The following is a 17,668-nucleotide window of genomic DNA, read 5'->3' as shown; positions in this document are numbered from 1 at the left end:
AGTCCCTATAAATGAATCTACAGACCCTCATTAAATAAAGGCTTTTTAAATGTTCTAAATTTTCCAACCAAGTGAGTGCCTGGATTTTTGTCTTCTTCCAATTGTTCATGCCCTCTCCATGAGCACCTTTGGTTTGCTGAATACCAGTAGCTCCCTGTTAAATTGTTTTTTTGTCTTTATAGATCTAAGTACGTTCGTCATTGAAAAGACCCATCTCTATGTCAGCTTTATCTGTTTATACTGAACCAAACAAACCCCGTATAATACTGCTCCTGTGTGTGATGTTACACACAATTTAGGATGAAATCAAGTTTGTTTCTAATGTCTTTGCATTTGTAAAATCCTTCTTTATATATAATCATTAGTAGAACCACAGTGCTCTTATCATAGGGAGGGAGGTTATGTTTTCATCGGGGTTTGTCTGTTACCAAAATAACTCAAAAATCTACAACCAGATTTTGATGAAATTTTCAGGAAATGTTCATACTGGCACAAGGAACAAATGATTAGTGATTTTCTAGTTTAGAAATGTAACCAACTATGGAATGAATTCCATACTTACTAGTAGATTCCCTTTCTCTCCCTTAACTTTTCTCAAGCTTGTTTCCTTTTCCACAGCTCTCAATGTCCAATTACTTTGTACAAACAAAAGTTCAAGGTGCTACAGAGGTTACAGCATGTCGTAAAAGTGTATTTAAGGGGAGGCCCAGGCCTTTTTTTTAGTATTTATTTTGTCAGAACGTTTTTCTTTTCTTTTTTTCTTTTTTTTTTTTTTTAAACGAACGGTGGGCTTGTGAAATGGCCTATATGAGAAAAGGCATTTCTAGAACTAGAGAAACAAATATGTGAAGTAAAAATGCCAGTTTTATGATAAATTTATTCTCTGCTGAAAGCTAAAGAGGAACCAAAGACTTTACATAAAAGTACCCACTAAATTGCAACGCATCACTCTTTTGCATCTAAATGTATCATGTTGAATCACATTGTTTTGAGTTAAATCAGGTTGAGTCATACTGCATCACACTACTGGTAAATCGTATCGTATCAGTGCAGTAGCTGCTCCATGTGTGTCAATGCATCAAAATGTGCATTCCAATGGCTTCAGGGATGTACATGCACATCCTTAGTGTTCAGCCATCAGAGCTGTAACACAACCAGCATCTGCTGTGACGTACAACATAACCTTCGGAAATACAAGCAGGAGGGGGGAGACTTCGTCCTGTGGAGGGTAATGAAGCCCTGGAGCTGCCCGTCTATCTAGTTTGTGGACATTTTTAACAGTCATGTCTTGATTTCTGTATGTTAACTGCAAACCAGGGGCACCATGCAAGCTAAAATCTTATGGGATGGGGGGAGGGCATCACAAGTAGATCGGAGGATGTGGAAGTCATGCGATTTCATGTATACAGTATAGTCAAAGACTTTGGGGGATTATTTTAAAGCATCATTAATCAGCTTTTAAAGCTCTAACACTACCGTATTTTCCGGACAATAAGTCACACTTTTTTTCATAGTTTGGCTGGGGGTGCGACTTATACTCCGGAGCATCTTATATGTGAAATTATTAACACATTATTGTATAATTTCACATGTTCGTTATTTTCACACTGACAGCCACAAGAGGGCGCTCTAGGCTTGTGTACCTGTACCTGCTACTTCTGTACCACTGAAAATTTAAAATTTCAACATTACCGGTAACTTATAAAGACAACTGAGAAGGGCTGAAAAAAATGACATCAAAAAGAAAATCATATTCTGCAGATTACAAGCTGCAAGCAGTGAAATATGCAGCCGAAAACAGTAATCGAGCAGCAGAAAGAAAGTTTGGAGTGAGTGAGAAACTTGTGAGGGACTGGCAAAAAGCGGAGGTTACTCTTACTGCAATGAAGAAAACAAAAAAAGCTAATCGCGGGCTAAAAGCTAGGTGGCCACAACTAGAGGAATGAGTTCGCACATGGGTGCTTGAACAACGTGCAGCCGGGAGAGGCTTGTCAACAGTGCAGTTGCGTCTCCATGCCCAGGTAGTTGCCAAGGAGATGAATATAAATGACTTTGCGGGAGGACCTTCTTGGTGTTACCGCTTCATGCAACGCAACCGCCTCTCTATCAGAACAAGGATGCAAAATGCGACTTATATTCCAGTGCGAGTTATATATGTTTTTTTCTTCTTTATTATGCATTTTTTGGCTGGTGCGACTTATACTCCTGAGTGACTTATAGTCCGAAAAATACGGTACATGCTTTATATCAAGTTAAATACAGGAGGTCCTCGGGTTATGAACGAGTTCCGTTCCTACGCTGGCGACGTAACCCGAATTTTCGCGTACGTCAGAATTAACCCTTTAATACCCCCTAAATACCTAATACTAGGTGGCTGGAGAAGAAGGGGGGGAGGCTGTGAGAGCTGCTGCTGGGGAATCCGGATTATCTAGAGGGGTAGCAGGTGCAGTATCTTCTGTAGACGTTGAAGGTACGGGTTCTACTGGCCTCTCCACCTTGGTGAAGTACTTGGAGATGTCCGTCTGGAAGGAAATCTTCCTCTTTTCCTCCCAGATCTCACGGTAACACCGTACACTGTCCATCACCCCCCTTGAAGCTTTCGAAAATCGTTCCATATTGGGATCCTCTGCGGACGAGACTCAGGCGTCGTAAAGTCGAAACAGCGTAGGTTGAGTACCGCGTAACCCAAGGACCTCCTGTACTGTACATGAAATTAGGATGCAAGATTTCCATGTATTTTATTGGTGTTACTAGCGTATTGTTTTTTTATTTATTCCAGCATATTGCACATGCTTTCAGATGGAGATAGGAAGGTGAAACTCTGGTAAGAGGAAGCAATAGTGTCACTGCGAGGCTGTTTGGACTGTACAGCGTGGGAAGATTTCATCTAATCATCCCAGGATGTGAACTCATTGAACTCAATTCTGTCGCCTCCTTTTTCTTGTGTTGTCAATGTTTTCAAACACTGCAAAAGTAGAACAAGCCCTGACAAAATCTGCAGCTATTTGATCACATTGCACTGATGAAACTGGTCCTATTTTTACTTATATTTTTAACTTGTCAGTAGGCGTGTGTATTAGCAAGAATCTGGCGATATGACACAAATCACAATACTAGGATCACGATATCACGATATATCATGATACTGTTAAAAAGGCAATTTTTTGTTTCTTTTTTATGATTATTTCCTTGTAGAATTTAATTACACCAGAAATATACACAAATACTAAACACATTTTTATTTGATCACAACAGGATCTAATGCTATATCACAAAATTTTCCTGTGTTAAAATGTGCATATTCTATTAGTTTAATTAACTGACATCATAATGTTATTTTTGTGCAATCCCAATAAAGGAACTAACGTTATTTAATAAAAGAGTGTTAAATAATAATACATAAAATATACACAAAAAACAAAAACGAACCTCCACAATATCTGCATTTGAATAAATCCTATCCTGGCATCCCTCCACTGGCTCCCTGTGTGTTTTAGAATTGATTTTAAGATTTTACTGATCACTTTTAAAGCCTGAATGGGTCTGGCCCCAAGTTATATAGATGAGATGCTAGTTGACTACGAGCCAGTACGCAGCCTTAGATCCTCGGGGGGGGCAGAGGGCTCCTGGCTGTTCCAAAGTCGAGGCTTAAATCGAAAGCTGACCGGGCCTTTTCCATCAGGGCCCCTCGACTTTGGAATGGCCTGCCCGAGGAAATAAGGCTTGCTGAATCAGTGACATCTTTTAAATCACTTCTTAAAACATATTTTTATAGACTTGCTTTTATGTGATGTCTGTCCCTTTTCAACTTTTTAATTTTTAATTTTAATTTTTAAATTTGATTCTGTTTGATTATTAATTTGTTTAACACATCTCTCTTATTGTATTGCTTCTGTTTTAGTGTTACTTGCTTCGTGTATCCTGCTGTTGTGCCCTCTGTCAAAGCACTTTGTAAACTTTGTTTTTAAAGGTGCTATACAAATAAAGCTATTATTATTCTTATTATTCTTATTCTTATTATTATTATAAATACCTAAAAATATTGATATAGTACTTTTTAATATCGAGACAATATTGTGAAATGAAATATCGCGATATATTGCAGAACCGATATTTTCTTACAACGCCTACTTGTCACTATAGTTATAACAGGTCCCTGACTAATGGAAAACATCTTGATTAGTTCTCACTGCAAAACGTAGCCAGTCCAAATATTCTTAATGATTACCGGCTTGAACCTTGACTTCATTAGTAATGAAATACTTTGAAGAACTGATCAAAAAAGAAATTCTCTGTAGAACAGAGCGTCTTCTTTACCTACTACAGTTTGGATATAGAGCCACGAGGGGTTTAACATGCAAAGCAACTCTGTTGAACCACATCTACAAACATCTCTAGGGCAGTAAAATCCATGCCAGGCTGGTGTTCCATGATTCGTCCTCAGGTTTTACCAATGCTCAGCTCCACCTGTTCATGCAGAAGCTTGTTGATTAGTTTGGACCAGATACTAACATAGTTGGCTGGATACTGGACTTCCTCACCAATAGATCCCTGAGTGTAAAAGTCAACTGACTCTTTCACATCCACAGACTCTCCACAAGGCTGTGTCCTCTCTTTTCTATCATATATCATCTATACCAGTGGTTCTCAACTGGTCTGGCTTCAGGACCCACTATCACCCCTCACTGACAAGCACAGACCCAAATCGATAAAAGTTAAACTTCTCAATTGTATGTAATGAAAAGATGGTGTTTTGAACCTGAGATAATACAGAATATGACAGTATGAAATCACAGAAGCCAAGTTTAATGAGAAAACCAAACTGACCAGCAGGTGGCGATGCTAACTATGGAAAAATTCCCTTTAACACAAAATTATGTGCATATGAACCAAAACCAAAAATGTTTACTCATTTAAAAATTAAAAGCGTATTCAGCCACTTATTCAAGAATTGAACACACTGAGGTTTTTGTCCTCAGTGTAGGTAAAACCATATCTGATGTAGTTGTTGTCACATCTAAGTGTCACCATGATATGAAATGGAAACTGTTGAGTCTTCTTCTATGCTGTGAAATGTCTGGTGTTAATTAGCATTACCGCCACCTACTGTTGGGAAGTATGAATGGATGGTGCTCAACTCCATAAAAATAAAGCACAGGATATTATTTTTTTGCCCAGACAAAGGCCAACAACCCACTGAAAACAGGTTTGCAACCCACTTTTTTGTTGCAACCCACCACTTGAGAATCACTGATATATACCACTGACTGCTGCAGTAAAATCAGAAATTGTCACATTATTATTAAAGTAATCTATAAAGGGCTGCTAAATTGAATACAATAACTTTCCATTATCTTTTACTGAAAAATTGATTTCCTCCAAATGTAAATGTTGCATAATATTTTTCAACAGAACCTGATGAGTTGGAGGATTTTTGTTCTTCCAGTTTAACAGAATAAGGCGTCTGGCTGTTTAGTACTCAACACTCTGTTTAGTACACAGGTCCACTCCTGTTGGTTCCACACCCAACGTTATTGTAATTGGATCTGGAGGGAACTGTCTCTTAAAAATCTTAGACAAAGTCTCAAAAGTTTCAGTCCAATAGGTAGTGATGTCTTGTTCATTTTAATGCCTGGTACAACTAAAGGTACATTTGTTTGGACAAATATAATAATAACAACAAATATACCTCATAAGAGTTTAATTTCAGAGCTGATATCTATCCATTTTCCATGTTTTCTTGATAATAACCAAAAACACTTCAGTTCTTACATCAATATTTATGTCATTGTACTGACAAAAACAGTGCTTTTAGGCATTCCATGTTTTCTTTTCTGTCTGTTTTAGTCACATGATACACACAGGAGTTAGGACTTGATTGTGTAACCGATGTTTTTGATGACTTTTGATGATCTAATATTTTTTTCCGCTACTGTATATCACATGCTGAAAAAAAAAAATTATCCCAAACATGCAGCAAATATTTTCTTCAACAACAAAAAAGCACCAAAATTTGTAAGGTTTGAGTTCACTTTTTTCAGTTACTTCAAAGTTTTATTTTATCCCCTGCCTTCTGAATCATTTTTAACCTATCTTCTGTAACTTTCGAATACCAAATTTAGCCTCTAAATATCTCCTGTTTCCTGAATGTCTAAAATTATAGCTACAGAATCCCAATTACTATTTTACAGTTTCCACTGTTGCGCCCACAGTAGTGATGATAGTCGTGTATTCCACAGCTGATAAAAGGATTACAGTGCTTGAAAAATGAGTATTGTGTTTGTGCATTGGCAGCAAGAGTCTTGTATGCATAAATTTGTGTATTTTGGCAAGAAAAGAACCGTGTGGTAAAAGTTGGAGGAACACAGTTGGTCATGGTTAGATGCTTTGTTTTTGGACAAAGACTTGAAATCCGGTGGTTGTAAATCAATCTCTCCAACAAAAACACTCTGTTTTACTTAAATGTTATCTGTGACCTGCTGAACAAACACTTTAAGTCAGCCAAACTACCAATCTGCTGTGAACATTTCGGGATAAAATACTGTTTTGTGAGAGGAAGTTCAAACACACAAGCCCCTTTTATTCAGCTTTTTCAAGATGGAAATGTTCTATCTATGTTCCACCCCTCTGCTCTGTATAATACTGTACAAACACAAAATGGATGCTTATTGTTCTGCCTTTAGGCCGGGAGTGGATATAATCGCAGAGACAAATCAGTGTTTGTGCGATGGGTGATGTTTCAATAACTTGTTACTATGAGACCCACAACTAGGAAAATAAATCAAGAATATCCACACGATCATAGACTGTATACAACTAGTGGACAGAAGAACCGTCATGTGACCCATTGGTTTCTGAACTGCCAGTAGTTTGTAATTTGAAAATCGCCATGTTGGATTTTTGGAGACAGAAGTGACTATATTCAACAAAAACAGCTAAAATACACAAGTCTGAGGGAAAACATCAAGTTGTGTTTATAATTTAATTTCTTGTTAATAACCACAATTACAGTCGAGCTGTCTGTCAGAAAAAAAAACAAAAAACTGTCAACTTTTAACTTGACTTAACTGAGTAATCAGTTGCACAAAAGCAGCAATAAAACATTATTTACACACAAGAATACATTAAGATAATAAACATGGATGTGAGTACGGAAAAGGCCAGGCATAAATATAGAGTAAAAGCATACAGACTCAATAAAAGATCCATAAAAAAAGAGTCATCAGTGACTTGTCAACCTCAAACTTCATTAGTTTCCTCAGACAAAAAAAGACACTGGTGACTTTTTTTTCTTAACATAACATTTCTGTGTTTAATTATGGTGCCCAGATACTTATATGCCTCCACAAATTCACCGGTCTTGATGTAAATTCCATTGTCATTTATTAAAATAAGTGCACATCTCCCTTTGTCTTATTTAAATATATAACTAGTTAAACTTCCTTACACCAGTTTAAGGAGAAGTGAACAACAGGGCCATGAGTCTCCATGTCTTTCAACAATCTCACTATAACAGTATCACCTGCAGACTTTATAACCCTCTGGTATCCCGTCCAGCAAGGCCCTTACTAAGCACCAAGTGTGCCTTTTTGGCACACTTGTGGAATAATGTCAAAAAAAATTTTCATACAGTTTGTTTTTAATTCTTTTACACTTTTTTCTATTTCATCAACTTGAGCTGTAAATAAAAATACCAAATACTCAATAACTGTCATATTTTTTAACCCTTTAAATGCCGTGTTTGTAATGTAAACAAACCATTTTTTTGGATGCAAAAAACACAAAAAATTATTCTTTTTCAATATACTACATAAAAAGTGGATCACATATTATTTGATTTCTGCAGCCTGGCATATGTCAATGATTAAACTCCAACATTGGTTCATTTTGCATTATTATTTTTGGTGCTAGGTCAAACGTTCAAAAATACTAGCATCTGTCACCAAGTGTGCGTAAAATGCACACCTATAAATCAAACTATTAAATATTATATATTGATTTATTTTTCTGCTCTAATTTGATTTTATTTTTGTAAAATCAAGGTCAGCCCTAATCATACATATCAAATGGAAGAAATAGTGCGTTTTAGACACACTTGGGAGACAGATGCTAGTCTTGTAATTTTCTTTTGTTTACAATGTGCACATTTAGTTGGTGGCCAGAATTTAAAGATCATGCAAAAATGAACAACTTTTTGAATTCTAACCTTATTTAAATTGTGAAAAATAATATGAAGTTTTTTAACGAGAAGTGGAAAGTGTGCCTAAAAAGCGCACCCGGATAGCGGAGGGTTAAGTAAGTAGGCAGACCTCCCCCCATTTATTTATTTATTTATTTATATTAGTGTTCATGTTCTGACATCACATATATTGGATACTGTATATGACTTTTTTATATTGTCATTGTCCTAATTTCAATAAAAAGAGTAAAAAAAAAAAAAAAAAAGAACCAAAAATTTAAGAAAACAAAGGGTGGTCTAATAATTTTTTCCTCGACCTTATATAATGTGACATTTTTTTTTCCATTTTAGGATAATGTATCATCATCCTAAAAACACACAAAACATACAAAATATGCTCAGTGGTTACAAAATGCAGAGAGATTTGGGGGAAAAGACTGACATAAGGAAAAAAATGTGCAGGATTTTCACCGGACTGTAATGTTAAATTAGTCTCATTCCTGTTTTTTTCTATATTTATCCAAAGCCACTAACACTCTTACAACCTAACGCGACCGAATTTCCTGTATTTCCTTCTCTTCATTACTCATTGTTGGTCATTTTTCTCCTACTAAACACAGTCTATCACATAAATCTCAAAATGTAAACACATTCATTAATGAGTTAACAGTAATATAACTGGAGGCACTCAAGTACAATAATGGATTACGGCATTAAAGTCAGACTCATTTATTTTTCACCCACATCCATCACACACCTAATCAATGGCACGTCTCAGGCTTTAACCCTCGCCCTGAAGGCCCTGACGGTAGCGCTGCATCCTTTGCACTGTTAGACTTCTGCACTGAGAGCGACTCTTTTACTCCAAACTTTACGTACTGTTTAAAAGTTATCGCAGTTTAATATTAAAGGGAGATGATGATTATGTGAGAAATTGAACCGTTAACTGTTAAAGGTCAGAGCCATCAGGCTGACTGACACCCGATGAATGGCAATGCGCCAAATTTAAAACCTCAATAATTAAATACAAAGACATTTTTTGGGGCTCTGACAAAGAATGGAGAATAAAAGCAGCTCACAGGGAAAAAAAATGTAACAGCCATTCTGTCTCTAAAGCTTTTAACCCACAGCTCTGCCAGTGAGTGAATGTTACTCAAATCTATATCGATAGGGTTTAGATGGAAAAGTCATATACCTCACAGAGTATTGTTTCCTGTAGTCCATAAGGCCGGTCCGATGCCGACTCTTGAGGTCTAACGATCAGATACTGTAAAAGTTTACTGAAGATTAAAGGTACCATTAGGACAGATGCATTAAGTCCTGACTCTGACTGTAATTTATTCCAAATTTCTTGCGTTTTCTAGCTAAATCAGTAACTTAGGTAAAGCCTTTAACCCCTTTAAAATAAAGCAGACCTGCATTAAACTTGTTATCTGACCTTACTCCACAAAAAATAGTGTTTTATGTCAGTCTGTCTTCTGTCAGCATTATAAACATGGGTTCTTGTAAAGATAATGTGACTGCGATCACATTAGTTTAGTTTAGTTGAATTCATTTCAGACACAAACATAATACAAAACATAGGGGGAAAAAAATAAAACAAAACAAAAATAAAAAATAGCATAAAGGTAGAATATTACGTCTACCATTTTCTTACATAGTCTTTTATTCTCTTAATACTACAAAAAACATAAAGAGATTCATTTTCCTTAAACACCTACAGGCTTCTAAATATACAATAAACAATAATACATTCATTTTGAGATTACCAGAATACACCATTTCACATCTTAGTTGCACTAAAAGGTATGTAATATCAAGAGTTGAATAAATCACCAACACTGCTATGTTTCTCTTGCAGTTCTTATGTTGTGCTTGAATAGTAAAATGTCTGGCTTATTTTGGAAACAAGATCTAATTAAACAGATATGCCACTGTGATTTTTAAATTAGACACAAATTTTAGATGATGTGTGAAAATGGGTGCTGAGAATTAAGTTCCAAAGAAGTGACAAAACAACAGAAACAAATATCTGATCAGTAAATTAATTAGAGTAAATTATGTGAGTATTCAGGATAAATAAAGTTGCAATTATGTTAATAGAGTCATCATCGCCCAGGGTCTCACCAGTATACACAGTGTAGCCCCAGTTTCACCAGAAAAATGATTATATTAGTCAGTTGTTATAAGTGGATAAAATGATTGTGTATCATTTTTTTTTTTGGTAAAAATTTTTAGAACATTTTGATGATATTGTTGCATAGAGTCAGAGGAGTAGATGTGGTGGAATAAAAGAATCAATAAGAAGTAAAGGATGTTAATTGTAAAACCGTCCCTAAGTGTTTGCTATTGTAACCATAATGATATTCATTATACAGGGTGGGGAAGCAAAATTTACAATATTTTGAGGCAGGGATTGAAAGACAGTGTATGACCAATTAGTTTATTGAAAGTCATGAGAATTTATTTGCCACAAGAAAATTGACATAATAGAAAATGTTTTTATTCTATGTGTCCTCCTTCTTTCTCAATACCTGCCTTCACACGCTTCCTGAAACTTGCGCAAGTGTTCCTCAAATAGTCGGGTGACAACTTCTCCCATTCTTCTTTAATAGTATCTTCCAGACTTCTCATATAGTTTTGCTCATAGTCATTCTCTTCTTTCCATTATAAACAGTCTTTATGGACACTCCAACTATTTTTGAAATCTCCTTTGGGTGACGAGTGCATTCAGCAATCACACACTCTTTGACGTTTGCTTTCGTGATTACTGATATGGGCAAAAGTTTCTGAAAAGGTATGGATAATAGTGTTAGGTATGATTATGACATCAATATATGTTGGTTTCAAAACAATTGACGTAGTGCCTGCTGAGAAAAAACAACTAAATGTTCATTGGAAATTTTGCTTCCCCACCCTGTATAGTATTCATAAAGTCGAGGAACAAATTATTAGAACATTGAAGTCATCAAAAACAATAGTTATGCAATCAAGTACTAACTCCTGTGTGTATCATGTGACTAAAACAGACAGAAAAGAAAACATGGAATGCCTAAAAGCACTGTTTTTGTCAGTACAATGCCATAGATAATGATGTAAGAACTGAAGTGATTTTGGTTATTATCAAGAAAGCATAGAAAATGGATAGATACCAGCTCTGAAATTAAACTACTATGAACTATTTTTGTGTTATCATTATATTTGTCCAAATAAATGTACCTTTAGTTGTACCAGGCATTTAAAATGAACAAGACATCACTACCTATTGGACTGAAACTTTTGAGACTTTGTCTAAGATTTTTAAGAGACAGTTTTCCCTCAGATCCACTAACAATAATGTGGGTGTGGAACCAACAGGAGTGGACCTTAGTACTAAACAGAGTGTTATTTTTGAAGTTTGTGCACATACTGGCCAGACGCCTATTCTGTTAAACTGGAAAGAACAAAAATCCTCCAACTCATCAGGTTCTGTTTGAAAGATATTATGCAACATTTACATTTTGGAGGAAATCAATTCTTCATTAAAAGATAATGGAAAGTATGTATTCAATCTGGCAGCCCTTTATAGATTACTTTAATATTAAATAAGTAGGCAGACCCCCCCCCCATTTATTTATTTTATTTATTATTTTAGTGTTCATGTTCTGACATCACAATACATCACATCGATAGATATCAGCTCTGAAATTAAACTCTTACGAGCTATTTTTGTTGTTGTCATTATATTTGTCCAAACAAATGTACCCTTTAGTTGTACCAGGCATTAAAATGAACAAGAAATTGAAGAAAAAAACAAGGGGTGGTCTAATAATTTTTTCCCACGACTGTATTTTAGCTCTAACTGTGATCTTTTTCCTAACCATGACCTCAAAGACCCAACCATCCCACTAGCAACCAAAATCACTTACTGATCTAAAATGTTAAATAACCACTAAAGCTCATCAATACTTTGAAATAATTCAGGAAAAATGCAGTTTCAAGGGTCATCAGATATGACCCATTTGGATGTTCAGAGGCTCCGTAGTTACCGTGGAATCACTGTCATCTTCTACGACATTGATTCACCAGTAAAATCATGGAGTTGGATCAATGACAGTGGATGGAGGGTACTTGTTTTTTATGTTCAGTATTATCCCACCCCCCGAAGTGGAGGCAAGCGGTATTGTTTTTGGTTCAGTTTGTTTCTTGTTTGATTGTTAACACTCTAGCAGCAAAACTATTGGTTGAATTCTTACCAAATTAGTTTATAGATTGCACGTGGAGCCAGAATAGATCTCATCACATTTTGGGAACAGTAGGTCGAAGTTCCAATTTTTATGAATTTTTAGATCTTTTTTTTTCCCATTTACTTATAATTGGCAAAATTTCAAATGTCTGTAGCAGCAAAACTATTGGTTGAATTCACACAAATTTGGTTTATAGATTCCCAGTGACCCAGAATAGACCCCTCACATTTTGGGAAACATAGGTCAAAGTTCAAATTTTTTATGAATTTTTAAAATCTTTTTTTTCCTCCATTACTTATAATGGGCGAAATTTTCAATGTCTATAAAAAATTTTGTTTCAATTTACTTCAAACTTGGCACATATATAGAGGCAACTGATACTAATGACATCCAGCACACGCACGACATGATGACATTCAGCTGGATTGATGCCAAAATAAGCTACTAAACGTACGAGGAGTGGGGTTTGTTTGTGCCTGGTACCACTTGTTAATATATTGTTCGGAAAAAGACACTTTTTCTTCAGTTTTCTGTTTCTGATATATTAACCTCAAACTTTAATCTGACCTTTTATAAACATCTGCAGGATCAGTAATTCAGTATAGCAAAACCAGATAACACACACCAACAAAAAAAAGCAAAATAAAGAAGATAATATTACAATAAATCACTTAGGGAGTTATTTTCTACATTTATATTATAAATTATTTGTGACATTTTGTGCCATCTGCTCTATTGCCTGCATCTGCTATTTTGTGCATATCTCCTGCACAAATCTGCATACACTCATGTCATTTTTGAAGTCATGAGCGATCAGTCTATTCTATTCTATTATTAGTTCTCTCATATTTATCATGTTTTGACATAATGCCGTGTAATGAGGAGGTTCAGGTAATTAATGGTTATGACACAGAACTGTAATGAACCTTTAACCCTGAGCAGTAATAATGATAAAACACATACTTAACCCATGCTAAAGATCCTGAATCATAGAAACGCCTTCTCTTGTCACCATTTTCTGAGGGCTGACCCAGCTGTCCCATGAAAGAAGCATGAGCGTGAGGGGATGTCCGCGGTACCGGCCTCAAATGAGATTCATGACAAATCCCTTACAAGAGGTCGACCAATTACAGGTGGGTAGATAGGTAATAACATGCTGGTGGTACTTATCTATCTCCATTAAAGACACAGGTCATATCCCACAATGTCATAACCATTATTGTAAAAATGTAGCATGATCATGGGGTTAAAGAGAAAGTCTGACTGAGGAAGGAGATTAAAAGAGCCAGAGCTCAAATCAGGAGGAAGAAACACAAAAATTAGAAAATGCACACCTTCCTTCTACCACGCTCCCCTGTCAGTGTTAAATCAAAGGAATACGGATAAATATAGATGAGCATGTTTACAACCTTCCATGTCAAGTCACAGAGTACAGCAGTACAGTTGTGAGTAGCTAAATGTGATCAGTGATTGGTAATTACAGCTGTCAATTAGCATGTTTAACCCACCCCATGTCCATAGAAATAGCTGTAAGTCATGTTTCCCCTGAGGCTACTTGAATTACAACATGCAGAAATATGATAATTAAGGATTTTTTTTATAGAATAGAATAGAATAGAATAGAATAGAATAGAATAGAATAGAATACCTTATTGTGAATACAGGTCACAGAAAAAAATATAGATCACCCTTGTTTCTCCAATTTCTTGTTTATTTAATGCCTGGTACAACTAAAGGTACATTTGTTTGGACAAATATAAAGATAACAAAAATAACTCATAAGAGTTTAATTTCAGAGCTGATATCTAGCCATTTCCATGTTTTCTTGATAATAACCAAAGTCACTTCAGTTCTTACATCAATATCTATGGCATTGTACTGACAAAAACAGTGCTTTTAGGCATTCCATGTTTTCTTTTCTGTCTGTTCTAGTCAAATGATACACACAGGAGTTAGTACTTGATTGCATAACCATTGTTTTTGATGACTTTTGATGGTCTAAATAATTTTTCCATGACTAGTCTTAAAATGCATTCATATAAGACTACACAAATAAATGAACAAAGAGTGTTAAAAAACCCTTAAAAAAAAAAACTCTAAGACAACAATTATCTGGTCTGACAAAAAGGGTGGCCAATTTGATCTTTATGTAAATAACTCAAGCAATAATTTCCCTAAATATATAAATATACATAAAAGTTTATTTTTGTGCCTACCCACAACAGAATAGAATAGAATAGAATAGAATAGAATAGAATAGAATATCTTCTTTAATAGCTAAAAAAAAAAAAAAAACATACATAGAAATAAAACTATACAAATGAAGAAATGCTCTATAACATTTAAAAAAAAACCTATCCATTCAATCTTTCTTTAATACTTCTACATGAACTATAAAGTTAAGTTACCTCCAATCCTGCAAGTAATTTTCTGCTGTTACTGTAAACCAGAAATAAAGGGGTTTATTGCACAGCAGAAAAAAAAATGTGTTATTCATCACACAGCCCAATTTGCTTGATTAAAATACTGTGGAAGTATTTATAAAGGGGGAAAGGGGTTTATTGGGTGTGTTCACTGACTGCCCTCTAGTCATGGGAAAACTCATTTCAGAGTCAAATACCACTACTACCTAAAACACAAATGCTCCATCTTGCAGTTTTATTGGTCTTGTACAGTCTTACATGTCTGAGCCCCCGTCCATTATTTACACGATTACTGCTGCAGAAGGAATCTAATCACATCAAAATTACATAACCAGAGGAGGCAATTTAATTAAATGCAAAATTTGCCACATGTAGGTGTAAACATGCAAACCTGTTTTCTGTCTGATTGGAGCGGGCTCATTCTCCATCCCATAATACGGACATGTCCAGTTGGGTTTATGTGTAGCTGGTGGAGCATGTCCACGGTTTGACTGACTATCTGATCTGGAAATACTTTGGAAGTCAAGTTCTCCAACATCACATTACAGCATAACAGTAATCTGTCAGCAAGCACGCACACTAATGAAAGTAGATGATTATTCTAAAGCTACATTTTCAACAGTAAATGTAAAGCGTTTTTCTTTTTACAGTGCACATGGTCCTCCTGATCATGATGGATCGTGTTCACCATTTCAGTATATTATTATATATAACTAGGGCTGTCAAATTAATGCATTAACGGGGATTAATCCATCATCATGATTAATCTGATTAAAAATTTTAACTCAATTAACCCATCTGCTATGTAAAATGACTCTGAACGTCTCTGCCAACACATTGGGTCAGTTGTCTAAGTAGAGTTACCACCGCACATGTGCAAATGTGCAGCTGATCTGGTAGCGACAGGCAGCAGAACCAACCCATGCAGAGGAAGACACTAAACAGCACGTTGGCCCTCTGGATGGAAATATGAGGACAAAAAAACCAAGACAGAACAGGTGTTTACAGTTGTTTTGTTGACAGTGTTTAATAAACATCTTAAGTGTATATATATATTCCCTTCTTTCTTGAGTCTGTTCGCTCAAGGCAAAATGAAACGTGATTAATATAGATTAACTAGAAAAAGCACTCAGCGCAGACCTCCGCCAAGGCAGATCAGTGCCCCCCCCCCACACACACACACACACACACACCCGGATCACCACCAAAACTGAATCATTTGTTGCTTGGTGCCAGTATCAACATTTCCTGAAATTTTCATCCAAATCTGTCCATAACTTTTTGACTTATCTTGCACACAGACAGACAGACAGACAAACCAATGCCGGCAAAAACATAACTTCCTTGGCGGAGGTAAAAATACTGATATTTAATCGTGATTAATCGAAATTAATCCACAGCAACCATGTGATTAATCTGATTAAAAATTTTAATCATTTAGACAGTACTAGTAATACAATAACACTCCATTCACACTGCAATCAGAAGTTGCCCAAATCTGCTTTTTATGACAAATCCTTTTTTTTTTTTAAACCAGACCCAGGACAGTTTCATATGCGATCCTAAATCAGATGCATGTCACATTCATCCGACTTTTACGCCATTGAAATGCGACAGAAGCACTGAAGGAGGTGGGAGCTGGCAAAATCCATATCTAATTCCGTAAACACAGTATACTGCGTGTGACGTCATGTTTTCTAGGCATGTGGGTCACTTCAAGACCACAGACTGTTCCCACATGAGTCTGATGGCATCGATTTACATTATAATATGAACACTTACTTGTCCATATGCACATTCTATATTTCATATAATGTTTTACATTTTATTTTATATATTTTATGTATATTTTATTTTCTACACTAGGCACAGTTTGCACAGGGGTGCTTGCTGCAGTTTCATTTCGCTGTGAGTGTACCTCTGCATGTGACATGTGACAAATAAAAAAACCTTGAATCTTAAACAACCACACAAAAAAAAATCAAATTGAGCATTAACACCTGCAGTGTGAACATAGCATAAGACAACGATTATCTGATCTGACAGAAATGGTTCCTGTCTTACCTTTACATAATCAACTCAAGTAGTGATCTTTCTTTAAATATAAGTTATATCTGTAACACCCAAACAAACCTTCACCCCAGCACTGTCCTTATGTAAAAAAGACATATTTCATGACTTGGAAAATCTTCCTACAGGTCATACCAAAGGCAGCCGACAAGGATCTGAACCGCCTCCTTTTTCCTCAGAGAAAACAGGTGATTATGAGCACCCTTTATGTTGGCCTGCAGGTATCTGGAGCACTTACTAGACCTGGGTAATGTGTGAACTCAGCTTCAGCTCGCTTTATATAACGGCGGAAGTCACAGAAACTCACCAGACTGCCACATAAATGAGTTGAGTCATCTTAGCAGCGCGTAGTTGATGACCTTTTGCAGCTTTGTCTTGGTTAATTGACTTGAACAGATGGCTAAACAGACTACAGTCATCATCTCAACCTCACGGGGAAAGTGGATGATGCAAAAAACACAATCTCTGTTTGACTGAATCGCTAAAATCTAACTTAAAATATGGAAGTAAAGGAACGACCCCTGTTTTTAGATGTACGTCTCCAGCTGCGAATCATCCGCTGTTAGACGAAACATTTGCAATAAATCAGTGACCATGAAATGACAGTACGGATGCAGGAGCAATGATTCAAAAAGCAAACTATTTTTCCTTTTCCATTCACCGTCCCCTCTGATTCCTCTAATGAAACCTCTAAAGGAGGACATTAATAATGAATAAAGAGGTCAGACATCATACATATTTCTGCTTTTGTTAAGCAGGAGGCTGAAGCC

General features: G+C 36.0%; 1 protein-coding gene and 1 long non-coding RNA gene across 2 annotated transcripts in view; both read right to left on the bottom strand.

Moving 5' to 3' along the window:
- Positions 1–17,668, bottom strand: part of LOC115427573 (GDNF family receptor alpha-4-like) — a 105,760-nt gene that overhangs the window by 85,592 nt on the left and 2,500 nt on the right. The gene's annotated exons all lie outside the window — the stretch shown is intronic.
- On the bottom strand, positions 2,128–16,577 carry LOC115427582 (uncharacterized). Its single transcript, XR_003936513.1, has 3 exons — positions 16,567–16,577; positions 8,808–8,813; positions 2,128–2,240 (listed from the first exon to the last, which is right to left on the bottom strand). It is a non-coding gene; the product is annotated as an uncharacterized LOC115427582 (long non-coding RNA).

This window comes from Sphaeramia orbicularis, chromosome 10 (genome assembly GCF_902148855.1).
Source record: "Sphaeramia orbicularis chromosome 10, fSphaOr1.1, whole genome shotgun sequence".
In the NCBI taxonomy this organism is placed as follows: domain Eukaryota; kingdom Metazoa; phylum Chordata; class Actinopteri; order Kurtiformes; family Apogonidae; genus Sphaeramia; species Sphaeramia orbicularis.
The sequence above is the reverse complement of the archived record's forward strand: the minus strand, read 5'-3'. Positions and strand labels throughout refer to the sequence as shown.